Source organism: Bubalus kerabau, chromosome 1, assembly GCF_029407905.1.
Source record: "Bubalus kerabau isolate K-KA32 ecotype Philippines breed swamp buffalo chromosome 1, PCC_UOA_SB_1v2, whole genome shotgun sequence".
In the NCBI taxonomy this organism is placed as follows: domain Eukaryota; kingdom Metazoa; phylum Chordata; class Mammalia; order Artiodactyla; family Bovidae; genus Bubalus; species Bubalus kerabau.
In genome coordinates this window covers 47,653,224-47,665,019 of record NC_073624.1, presented here as the reverse complement: position 1 = coordinate 47,665,019, position 11,796 = coordinate 47,653,224, and the positions used below count along the sequence as shown (strand labels likewise).

Genomic DNA, 11,796 nt, shown 5'->3' with positions numbered 1-11,796 from the left:
AGCCACCACCAACCGAAGAGCTCGAGAACGGTCTAAAGCGGACACTGCGTGTCCGTCCACTTCCCAGAATCCCTCTCGCTAGCATCCATCTTGGCTGAGCGATGCGTGCGCCACCACAAAAGATGCTGAATTAGAATGATTGGCCAAAGACCACCCAGAAACTAATCCCATCACCATAAAACCCGAGACTGTGAGCCCACGTACGTGGCAGAGCAGTTCTCCTGGGTTCCCTTACCCTACTGCTCTCAACCCGGGTGCCCTTTCACAATAAAATCTCTTTGTCAGCACATGTGTCTCCTCGGACATTCATTTCCAAGTGTTAGAAGAGCCCAGTTTTGCGCCCTGGCAGGGGTCCTCCTTCCTGCAACAGTTTGGCCTCTTGTCTTAAGATCATAAACCCTGTAATATCATGTGGGCGTTGCACAGCAGGGCCTGCGTCTTGTCACTTGGTCTCCTGTCCTTCCTCTCTCAGGCCTTCATTTTTCCCCAGGACCTGGCACTGAGCAGGCACTCAGGACAGCATGGGTGATGAAACCTGATTCTTTGTATCTCAAAAGAAACTTTTTACCGCATCAGGCCCTGCACAGCACCCAGAGGCAGACTCAAGGCGGCCAGGCCACAAGGAGGAAGGACTCTAGCCCCCCTGGCCTTCTCCATCCCCGCAGTTTTCTTGAAATTTCCCAAAGGACTGAGCACCCACAACATACACCTTCCTTCTGGGGTCGCTGCTCTTGTCTCAGGGGTCCACATCCCAAGCTGAGACCACCTGAGCAGGCGTCTACCTCCCTCTGCACTGTTTAGGGGTCCCGGGGGTGGGAGGAAGCCATCAGAAACACCTGCTTCCACATCCAGGCTCTGTCCTTCGGGGCATGGTCTCACGTCTCTGAGCTTCCATTTCCCTTCTTTTGTCAACTAGTGACAATCAAGGTTTTCTCAGACAGTTATCATGAGGATGGGGAGATGGGCGGGGGTCCTACCCACCCTGCTTACCCAGGAGTCTTCCTCTGGCTGAGTGTGAACAAGATCCAGCTGTTCTCAGCTCTGTAGATACAGCCACCTTCTGTGTGTCTCTGCAATAAACTACGCACACCTTCTGGTCCCAGATATATTCAGAGAACCAAAAGGGAAGTGGAACCCTCACTTCTGAGTGGCTCAAGTTACCAACATCCTGAGCACCAGGCCCCGCCCAGAACTATTTCCACCCTCCTGCTGTCCCCTTAGAGAAACAACCCCAGCCCTGACATCTAACGTCCTTCTGACACAGCCCACCCTGCCTTGGCTCCTTGAAGGAGACCTGCCACCAACACACCATGAGCCCCTTGGCCAACCACTCCCCCACCCCATGGCCGTCGTTCCACCCCCTCAGCCCTCTCCACCCACCCACTCACAAGCCTGCCTGCTTTATTCACCCTCATGCCACCAGCAAGTGGCACAGTTGCACAACACACCAGCTCTAGAAGAACACACCAACCCTAGAAGCCATGTGGATGTGACCCTCGGCAGCAACATACTGGTCATATTGCTGCTGCCGAGGGTCACATCCACGTGGCTTCTAGGGTTTGTTCATGCAGGTCCTTCTGCCAGGGACACCTGCTGCATCGAACCTGGAGAAATCCTACTCACCCTGTAAAGCCAAAGTCTGGCATCACCTCCTCTGAGAAGCCCTCAAGGACCTCCCCTGCAGAGTCCCCTGTCCCTGCTCTGCTCCCTTGGTACCTGGAAGAGGGGCTAAGGTCACCCCTCAGCCTCTCTGTCCACACCACACCCAACTCCTTTTGATCAAGTCCTTCTGGACTTGGCCCTGATGACAGGCACAGAACTAGTGCCTTCAGGTCCAGCAACTCGCCTGAGGAGGCCCAGCCTTGGTGGTCAAGGTCATTTGGATGAATGCCAAGTTTGTGGGAAGGGCTGAGACATGTTGCTATTTTCTACCCTGGATTATTTCCAGTTGCAGTTTCTTTTGTCGAAATGGAGGACCTTTACAGGAAGGCTGATGATCTGGCAACTCAAAAGTCAACAACAGAAAACCAGTCTTCTTTTCTGTTTGGTTCCTGAGCAAAGAGCCACCGTGTATGGAGGGCTGAGCATTAGCCACCCTCTGTGCAGGCTCTGTCCATACCTTTCCTGTTGTACTCTCACATCAGCTCTAGGAAGTGTCGGCTCCATTTCTCAGATAAAGAAACAGAAGAAAAGGTCTTAGAGCCTGAGAGTCCTGGTGGTCTTTTCTTTTTTGCCCCCACCACAAGAGGCAGCAGTGGGGCTGGACCCCTATGGAGGCCCACCTGCCCTTCCATCAGGGGTGCTTCATCCCAGAAAATGGCCCTGATCATCATGGTCACCTTCCCCTTCCAGAGGGAGGGACAGAGGAGTGATGGGTATTACTCCATGAGGACCACACTCTACAGTTTGGTCTGACAATTACCCTGGAACGCTGACCAGGAATCTGACCTGATTTTTGCAGTAAGGTAGCTGATGGCAGGGGCGAGGAGGGGGCTTTCTTCTAGGGAAGAAACTCAGGGGAGGAACCAAGATTCAAACCAAGTTTGTCACTGCCTATTGTAAACGTCACTCCTTGTTTAAAGTTCCTTTTTTTCCCCTTTAAATCATTTTTCCCCAGTAAACTCCCTCCTACTGATTCTTCTCTCTTCCACTAGCATGAGTTTATCTGGAAGTTAAACAAAACCACCCTGAGATGCAGGACTCAGCTAATCCAGAGGAGCTGTGTCCAGTTGTCATGAAGGTCCTCTGCTGAGAATGCCTAATAGATGCCAGACCATCATGGACTCAATAACACAAGCTCATGGGAGAGCAAGCAAGGGAGCTGCAGACTCAAATCAAGGTGAGGATTCAGCAAGACTTAAATCCAGGGACGTGAGCTGAGACCACCCCATTTGGATATCCTAAAGATTCAATGAAAATAAAATTGGGCTCCACTTGACCCCAACATCACAAGAGAAGTACCCCAGGATGGCTACAGCGACCCACCTGCCTGTCCTCCTCCCTTTGTATAGGATCAGTGGGAGTGAGTAGGGAGCTTCAGACTGAGCATGTGACCCGAGGGCTTTACAGTCATCAGAGTTGCTGATGGAGATGGGCACCAGGGGGCAGAGCACAGGGGATCCCCTCCAGGCTGACAGCACAGGTGACCTCAGGGGAACTGGTCTCGGCCACTCACTGCCAGGCTGCTCTCATCACAATGGTCAAAGTGTGGAAGAAAGGAAAATAATATAAGAAAAATCCTGTCTATACATACCACAGACTACTACTTAAAAAAGGAAGAATGTTCTTTAAAAAATTATTTTAAAGGGAAGAAAATTCAGAATCATGCTATAGCCTGGATGCGCCTTGAAGACAATGTGTTCAGTAAAATAAAAATTACAAAAAACTTATTCTATTTTCTGTTTTTATTAGGTTTCAGAGTAGGCAAATCGATAAAGACAGAAAGCAGGGTGGTGGTCGTCAGGGGCTGTGGGGGGGGGAGGGGAGCTGCGGGCCAGCGGAGTCTCAGGTTTCAGGAAGAAAGAATGTGGAGATGCACGGTGGTGATGGCTGCAGAATAGATGAATGTATTCGATACCACTCACCTGTACACTTGCAAACGGTTAAGTGGTCAATTGTATGCTGTGTATATTTTACCACAGGAAGTAAAAAAGAAAGAAAAAAATCCCGTCACAAAGGACAAATATTGTATGATTCCACTCACATGAGGTCCTGAGAGGAGGCAAATTCATAAAGATCAGGGGTACACTGGTGCTTGCCAGGGGTGGAGAGGAGGGAGAATGAGGTATTAGTATATAATTGAGACAGAGTTTTATTTTTGATATAAAACATTCTGTGGATGGATGGTGATGCTGGTTGTACAATGACGTGAGTGTCCTTAATACCACTGAACTGTACACTTAAAAGTGGGTAAAATGGTACATTTGATGATTTTCAAAAATTGAAACAAATTGTTAAAAAGCTGAACCTTTGTAGGAAAACATAGCAGCACCTGAACGCTTTACAGTCTGTAAAACACTTTCACACTCAACATCGTGCAAGCTACCACAGCCCTGCGATGGAAGCATTTACTATCCTAATGGCACCTGGGAAAACTAAGGTTCAGACTAGCCCCAAAATGGGAAAACTGGCAGGTCTGTTTGTTTTCTGGACTATGCTATTTCCTTAGAGGAAGAGAAATCCTTCAACCTTCCAGTAGTCTAAAAATGTACTTTCCTTCCATAAATGCTCCCTGTTAGCTCAAGATGAGTCATAAACATCAATTACCACTTGTCCAAGAAGTGCGCTCAAGGCCCAAGTCCCTAGGGGCCACAGGGAGCTGAGTCTGGCGGGGCCAACGGGGACCCTCTGAGACTGGCATCAAGTGTAAACTCCCTTCTGGAACAGCCCCACCTCAGGGGGAAAGCTGCCTGAACTCTTCCTTCACAGAGACTCTGGGACCCACTCTGCTGTGTCCACGTCTCTCTGTCTTCCATGAGTGGGGAGAGAATTTGGCATCATGAAGCCCTCCTTGATGGGGATAAAATGGAAGTAGTGCCAGACTTCATTTTCTTGGGCTCCAAAATCACTGTGGTTGGTGACCGCAGCCATGAAATTTAAAGACATTTGCTTCTTGGAAGAAAAATTATGACCAACCTAGATAGCATATTTGAAAGCAGAGACATCATTTGCTGACAAATTCTGCTATAGTCAAAGCTATGATTTTTCCATTAGTTATGTACGGATGTGAGAGTTGGACCATAAAGAAGGCTGAGCACTGAAGAAGTGATGCTTTTGAACTGTGGTATTGGCAAAGACTCTTGAGAGTCCCTTGGACAGCAAGGAGATCCAACAGTCCACCCTAAAGGAAATCAGTCGTGAATATTCATTGGAAGGACAGATGCTGAAGCTGAAACTCCAATACTTTGGCCACCTGATGCAGAGAGCTGACTCATTTGAAAAGTCCCTGATGGTGGGAAAGATGGAAGGAGAATGGGACGACAAAGGATGAACTGGTTGGATGGCATAACTGGCTCAATGGACATGAGTTTGGGTAAACTCCGGGAGTTGGTGATGGACAGGGAGGCCTGGCGTGCTGCAGTCCATGGGGTTGCAAAGAGTCGGACATGACTGAACAACTAACTGAACTGAGCTGAAGAACTTATACAAAATTTTAAAAGGATAAATATGTACATAGATACACGTATAATGGAATCATTTGCTATACACCTGAAGCTAATACAATATTGTAAATCAACTATACTTTAATAAAACGTGGAAACAAACAAGTCACTCCCTACTGAGTTTAAAGGTGAGTTGATGCTGGAGAAGTAGGGCTAGACACCATCACCAGGGGAAACCCTTCTTGCTGGAATATTGGACCCTGGGGAGGGCAATAGAGGAGCCCCTGCTACTTGTGCTGGATCTCTACAATCCTAACTCTTTGGCTTTCTCCCATTTTCAAAGCTCCCCTATTCCTGGCCTCTCATTGCTAGTCTCCCTGTCTCTCCCTTATTCTGCCCTCAGTGTCTTCCTCAGTCCAATATAAGTGCTTTCTCCCCTTGACCCTGCACACGTCCCTGGTCCCTGCACTGCTCTAGGGGTGGCCCAGTCGGGCCCTATTGCAGACTCTCATAGATCCAGGTGAGCTTCTCCAACTTCTTCTCCAGCTCCCGGGCTTTCTGCCTCATGTTCTCAGCCGATGCTGTCTTTGCCCCCTCCTGCAAGTCCTGTGCATCTTTCGCCAGGGAGTACACATCCAGCCCCATGGATAAAGCTGACAGAACTCCACTCCTGATGTGGGCTGTTCTAATTGCTGCCAGAGCTGTGCCTCCGAAATGTGTACTCACCTGCTGGTCACTTTGGACAAGGACTTGCCCGGTGGTTATGCAGTGCTGAGCAGTGGGTAGTAATTCAGGGTTGCCTCTGGCCACCCTGATGGCACGAATATGCCTCCCAAAATCTTTAACTTTGTAGAGATCATTTACATAGGATTTTATTTCGGCTGTGTTAAGGTGACTGGCCTGGGTTCTGCTGATGACAGGTTTACATTTTCCATCACCATGGTGGAAATACCTGTTACAGCAGATGCTGCTCCCAGCCCTATTCCAGTGGCTGAGAGTCCCAGACTGAGGCCTACCATAAAGGGTGCCAGAACCAGCCCAAGGATGCTCAGGGTGCCAGACGCAATGCCGGTGGAGGAAGCTACCACATTGGAGATGGTGCAGTCCCTGTGCACCTTGTCAACATTGTCTGCGAGCAAATGGAGCTTTTTTATCTTCTCCTTCAGCTCCTGTTTTACCTGAGGAAACTCCTTCAAAAACCTCTCCTTTTTCTGCTGTTATTTTTGGAGCCTGTCTTGGTCCTCCCTGGCCAAGACTGTTTGCACCTTGGTCAGATATTCACGGAGTACATCTGCCTCTTCCCTGTAACAATGAACATTAAAGCCTTAGAAAGACAGTTTGCTTGTCTATGAAACAGGCTCAACAAGGTCTATCCTGCATAAACCACAGAGATTTTATTATAAATCACAAGAATTTTACTAATGTAATAATTTTTCCAACCTTCCTGGATTGTGTCACCATGCCTTTCTCCAATATGCATATGATTATACATGCAAAAAATAAATTATTTTCTAAAGATATGCAGACTAGATTGGAGTTTTTACTTTCAGCTTGTGCTTCTGTTTGAATTTTTTTTATCATATACCTTTTTTTTCAAAATCGAAAACAAACTTTAAAAGATTAGGATCCATTATAATTGATTTGACCATTGGATGAGAGCCAGAGAGCTTGTTTTAGTCTGTGACTTTAATTCATAATGTGCTTTTTGGTAAGTCCCTTTCATTTCTCAATTAATAAACTTAAGATAATATAACACAAAAGATAATCTTTGAGGCTTTTGGATGAATAATGACCGATGTATGAGTCTTACACCCCAAAGACTGTTTAAAGCAGTTTGGGAATCCACTGTTTTACTTTCTCAAGGGGAAAATGGAATTTGGCCATGGAACTTTTAGCTACTGACAGATCTGGTGGACCATGATGTTTATAGGCCAATGCAGAAGTCATAAAACGGGTTGTCACCTTTGTTCTTCAATCGACCAAACAAGCAAAAATCACAGCAAATCTTGCCAAAGTTTCCTTTCTAGTTACTCTGAAATATAAAGGGCTGTGTTCCAAAAGAGATTAAAAGCCCTGGCAGTATCATTTTATTTCACAGCAATGAAAAACATCACCATGCTCGTTGTCATTTCTCATTAATAATGTCAGAATGTCATGAAGATATTTTGGCATTTCAACTTTGCTTTTTTTCTATTTTTTTCAAGTAATTATGCAGAACCAGAGTTAGCATTTTTACATAAGTCTATTACTAATTTCAGGAGAAGGCAATGGCACCCCACTCCGGTACTATTGCCTCAAAAAACCCATGGATGGAGGAGCCTGGAAAGCTGCGGTCCATGGGGTCGCTGGGGGTCGGACATGACTGAGCGACTTCACTTTCCCTTTCATGCATTGGAGAAGGAAATGGCAACCCACTCCAGTGTTCTTGCCTGGAAAATCCCAGGGACTGGGGAGCCTGGTGGGTTGCCATCTGTGGGATCACACAGAGTCTGACACGACTGAAGTGACTTAGCAGTAGCAGCAGCAAACCCTCATTTGGATATTGTTAGTGCTCCATATACTTATTCAATCATGGAATAAGTAAGCGAAGGTCATCTTAGGATACCTTTAACTTAAGAGAGATATTTGATAAAGACACCTCAAAGGCAGACCAATACCATCACTTCCAGAATGTGTGTAAAATGGGAACTTCACAGATAAACAAAGAGAATTGATTGGGATTAGAGCAGAAAACCCTTCATTCAAGGACCTTAGTGTATTGTGAGGAGCCCTCTTGTTCTTTGCTCTTGGCTGCTAGGATATGGTCACTAGGCCCCAAGAATATTCTGGCTGATAAGAATGTCCTCTTCTGCCTGGGACTTTGGCCATTGGACAGTATGATGAGTTGACATGTGGTGGGCCTCTGGGCCACGTGGTATCAGTTCTGGCCTCTGGAGGAGCTGGGCTCTAGGGCAATAGTCTGAGCTCTGGGAGGGGCTGGAGATGACAGGTCAGGGTAATTTTTTGTTAAATAGGGTGAGCACCCTGGTGGGCAGTGCTCCATGTGTCCTGCCACACTGGATCCAGGACAGTAATGCATCCTGGGGACAATGGAAGCTTCGTGTGTGAAACCTGCCTAGACTTTGCCCTGTGGCTGATGGGAAACTTCATCCTTCCCTGTAATAAACCATAACTGGAATCCTGAAGCTTTAAGTGAGTCTGTGCATCCTTCTACAGAGTTCTAGAGTCTGAGAGTGGTTGTGGGATCCCCCAAATTTGCCCTTGATGGGAAAAGTAAGAACAGTCCCAGGACTGTGCCCTCACACTTTTCAGATTGGCTAACTGTGCACCTAGAATTCTATTTCTTTTTAATCAAAACTCAGCTAGAAGGACCCTTAACGATCATTTTGCCTGGATTCTGCTCTCACCCAAGCCTGATACCCTTGGCCTTCTCAGCAGAAAGACACTGGGTCTGTCCACTGCCCATATTGACTGGGAAGCAGGAGATGTGCTGTGAGCCCTGTTCTTTGTGGGCCCTCCAGCCCACCTCACTGACTCCTGACCCAGCGCCGAGCACCCCTGACCTCTCAGGGGTTACATGTTAATTTGTGACAGCTTCATGAGCCTGCATCCCAAGGCTGTGTGCAACTTTATGGAACCTCTAAAGAGTCAAGAGACTTGAGGAAACACCCATCTGAACGGCTGAGCCTGAAGAGACCAGCACTTGCACAGCTGGTGGAGGAAGTGTTTTCCTCTTTGGTGGGGATGAGTGAGGCTCCTCAGAATCGCTCAAATGACACACAATCGCAGCCACTTACTATGACCCTGGAGGGCTCACTGAGCCACATGGCCTTCCCAGTGACAGGGCGGCTCCATGTAGACTAGAAGAGGGTCCCAGATGGAGTGAGAATCCAGGTCCCAGGAAGGGTATGGAGGGCAGGGTCTCCCAGGGCCCTCTAGCCCAGCTTGAGGGGATCCCATCAGGAAGGGAAGAAATGTTCCCTCTCCCACTCCCAGGACCTCTGCTAGGGTCACAGCCCCTTCAGTTCTGTGTCCTTGGGGCCCACTCTCCTCACTCTAGTCCTGGCCTGCTGCCCAAGCCTGCCTACTAGTCCTCCAACCTGGACCCTCTGCTCCACCCTGACCCCTAGGTCTGACCCTGGTCCAGGCCTCCCTGGTTCTTTGGACAAGATGATTGCATTTTGTTCCCCACCACTGACTCTGCAGTTCACTCTGAGGCCGTCACTACAATCCATCAGATTGAATTGCTATTCCCACTGGACACATAATACATAACAAATTTGGGACTCAAAGTCTGAAACCCACAGGCCCAGAGTTGGGCAGGGCTAGATCCAGGATCCCACCAGGTCCAGCCAGTTCCCCTCCAGCCTCTCTGCCTTATTGGACAGCAGGAACCCGCAGTGTTGGTATAATTCCTAAGATGGGGAATGAAAGAATTCTAGTCAGAACCCCGGAACACAAAATGATGTTTGGGTCAGGATTTTCAGACTTGACCCAAAGGAAGTCCTTCTTTTTTCTCATCCTCAGGAAGAAGGTCCCTGATCTTCCCAACAAGCTTATTTTAAAATTAACATTGACTGAGCACCTACTCTGTGTCAGCAATCATGAAAAGCACTTGCGTGCATGATCTCAGTGTCCTCACAATAAAACTGAACAGGTGATGAAGCAGAGAGTAGTTCAGTAACTTGTCCAAGGTCATATAACATACTTTCCTTGCAGGTTTTGTCTCTTCTCAACCCAACGCCATCAATGCCAACAAATAACACAGAGGAAATATTCCACATAGGATCTTGAGGAGGAACATCCTCGCTCCCAACCAGAGGATCTTCCTGGAGGAAAGTAGCCTGGGAAAATCTTCCTGGGGGCATGTTGGTGACATTCCTGGTGTACCTGCCTGGTTACCTGGACAAATCGGCCTCGATCACAAAATTCTTCCAGGGTTCGTCTTCAGTGAGCAGGAATTGCAGTTGTTCCCATCTCACACTCTCCCGGAAATACTCAGTGACATCCTCAAAAATGCTTTGGCTCTCTAGACAGGAAAATAAAAATTGAAGATTCGAAAAACTATGGTGTGATGTAAACAGTATCAAGTATAAGTGGTTAAGGTTCACCTTTCTGAGCAGCATTCATCTGGCATGCTGTTGATGGATTTATCTGGGGTCTCAGGTGGACCGTATGCACCAGCCCCAATTCATAAGTTAACGCCCAGACCCACCGACTCTGCAATGACTGTATTAGAAGATAGGGGGCTTTAAGGCAGTAATTAGGTGAAATGAGGCCTCAAGTGTGGGACCTTAATTCAGTAATATCAGTGTCCTTATTAAATGAAGAGACATCAGATCTCTTCCTCTCTCTCTTCCCTGAAGTATTAAGTGTTCTTAGGTTTTCTTTTTCTCATGCATCACTAAGGGAGAAAGGTGAGCCTCACTCAGGGCTCACATGGAGGGAACCCACAGCACTACATCTGTGTGTTGACTGATTAGGGTGGTGTGGGTGGAGGAAACAACTGAGCACCTGGGTGTCTGCATGGGCATTTGAGAACAAGAGAACTAGTACCTGCCTGAGGCAGTCACCTGGTAATCAGGTGTTTATATATGGGAGCACTGGGCAGGTGCCCTAGCACAGCACAGGAGAGAGGGGATTCTAGAGAAGGGGAGAGGTTTCTACTTGGAACTAACACATTCCAGGTAGAGGGGACAGCACGGCACTAGGCAGGACCTACTATGTGGTAGGCCCTGGCCCAGGCCACGGACACACATTATATTCAGTTCTCATCACAACATAGGGAAATATTCATCTCATTTTACAGGTTAGGTCAGAAAAGGTGCTCCAGATCTGAGAGGCAGGTGTGGGAGGTGGCAAAGGCCAGATTGGGGTTCAGTTTAGAGTCCACTGACCCTCACGGAGCAGCTGGGTGGAGAGCAGGGCGAGAGGTGGAGGAAACAGCCTCTGTGTTGATACCCCAGGGTCTGGGCTCAGAAGGAGACTTGGAACAAGGGAGAGGGCAGGAGAAGCTCCAGGGGACCTCCTCTCTCTGTCCCACCTGGCCTTGGGGACTTGCTCTGCTGTGCCCGCCCCCTCCATGGGCTGTCCTGGCCTCACTTCTGAGTCATTAGCTGGGGGTCAGGAGGCAGGGGGGGGAAGTTAGCATCTTGTCTGTGGCTCCCTGAGGAGAGGACCAGGAAAGAGGCTGCGGGGACAGACCGCCAAGTGTTAGGGGACTCCGCATGGCCTCTCTGGGGGATGCTTATCCACGCCTTTCTTGGTTCTTGATTACTGGGCAGGTTGATTTGGCCTGGAGCCACCACCCTCAATTCTGGGTCACAAGTAGGAACCTGCCAGAGCCGAGGTGGCTGACTACCTGAGCAGTCCCTGGGATCTTCTGAGCTCATGGTGGCAGCAGCAGGGTCTCAGAGATCTCCCTTCAGCTCATCCGTCCGTGTCAGGCTGGAAGAAGGTGTCGTTTCACCCTTGGGGAAGAGAAAACAGATTGTGGGTTTGATGACATGTGAGCAGTGGCTGAGGGGGCAGCGAGGGCGAGGTCCTGGGTGGTTTCCCCTGAGACAGCCACCAGTGCCACCTGGGCCTTAACCCAGCGTGGTTCTCTGTCCCCTGGGCTCTGCAGATCACTTGTTAAGGAAAGTTACTCATCTTCCCTCCGTCCTCCCCAGTCAGAGTTCCGCTCTCCTGTTGG

General features: G+C 48.5%; 1 pseudogene; it reads right to left on the bottom strand.

The window, feature by feature from the left end:
• Positions 1-5,575: 5,575 nt before the first annotated feature.
• On the bottom strand, positions 5,576-11,494 carry LOC129641471 (apolipoprotein L3-like; annotated as a pseudogene).
• Between the last annotated feature and the right edge of the window lie 302 nt (positions 11,495-11,796).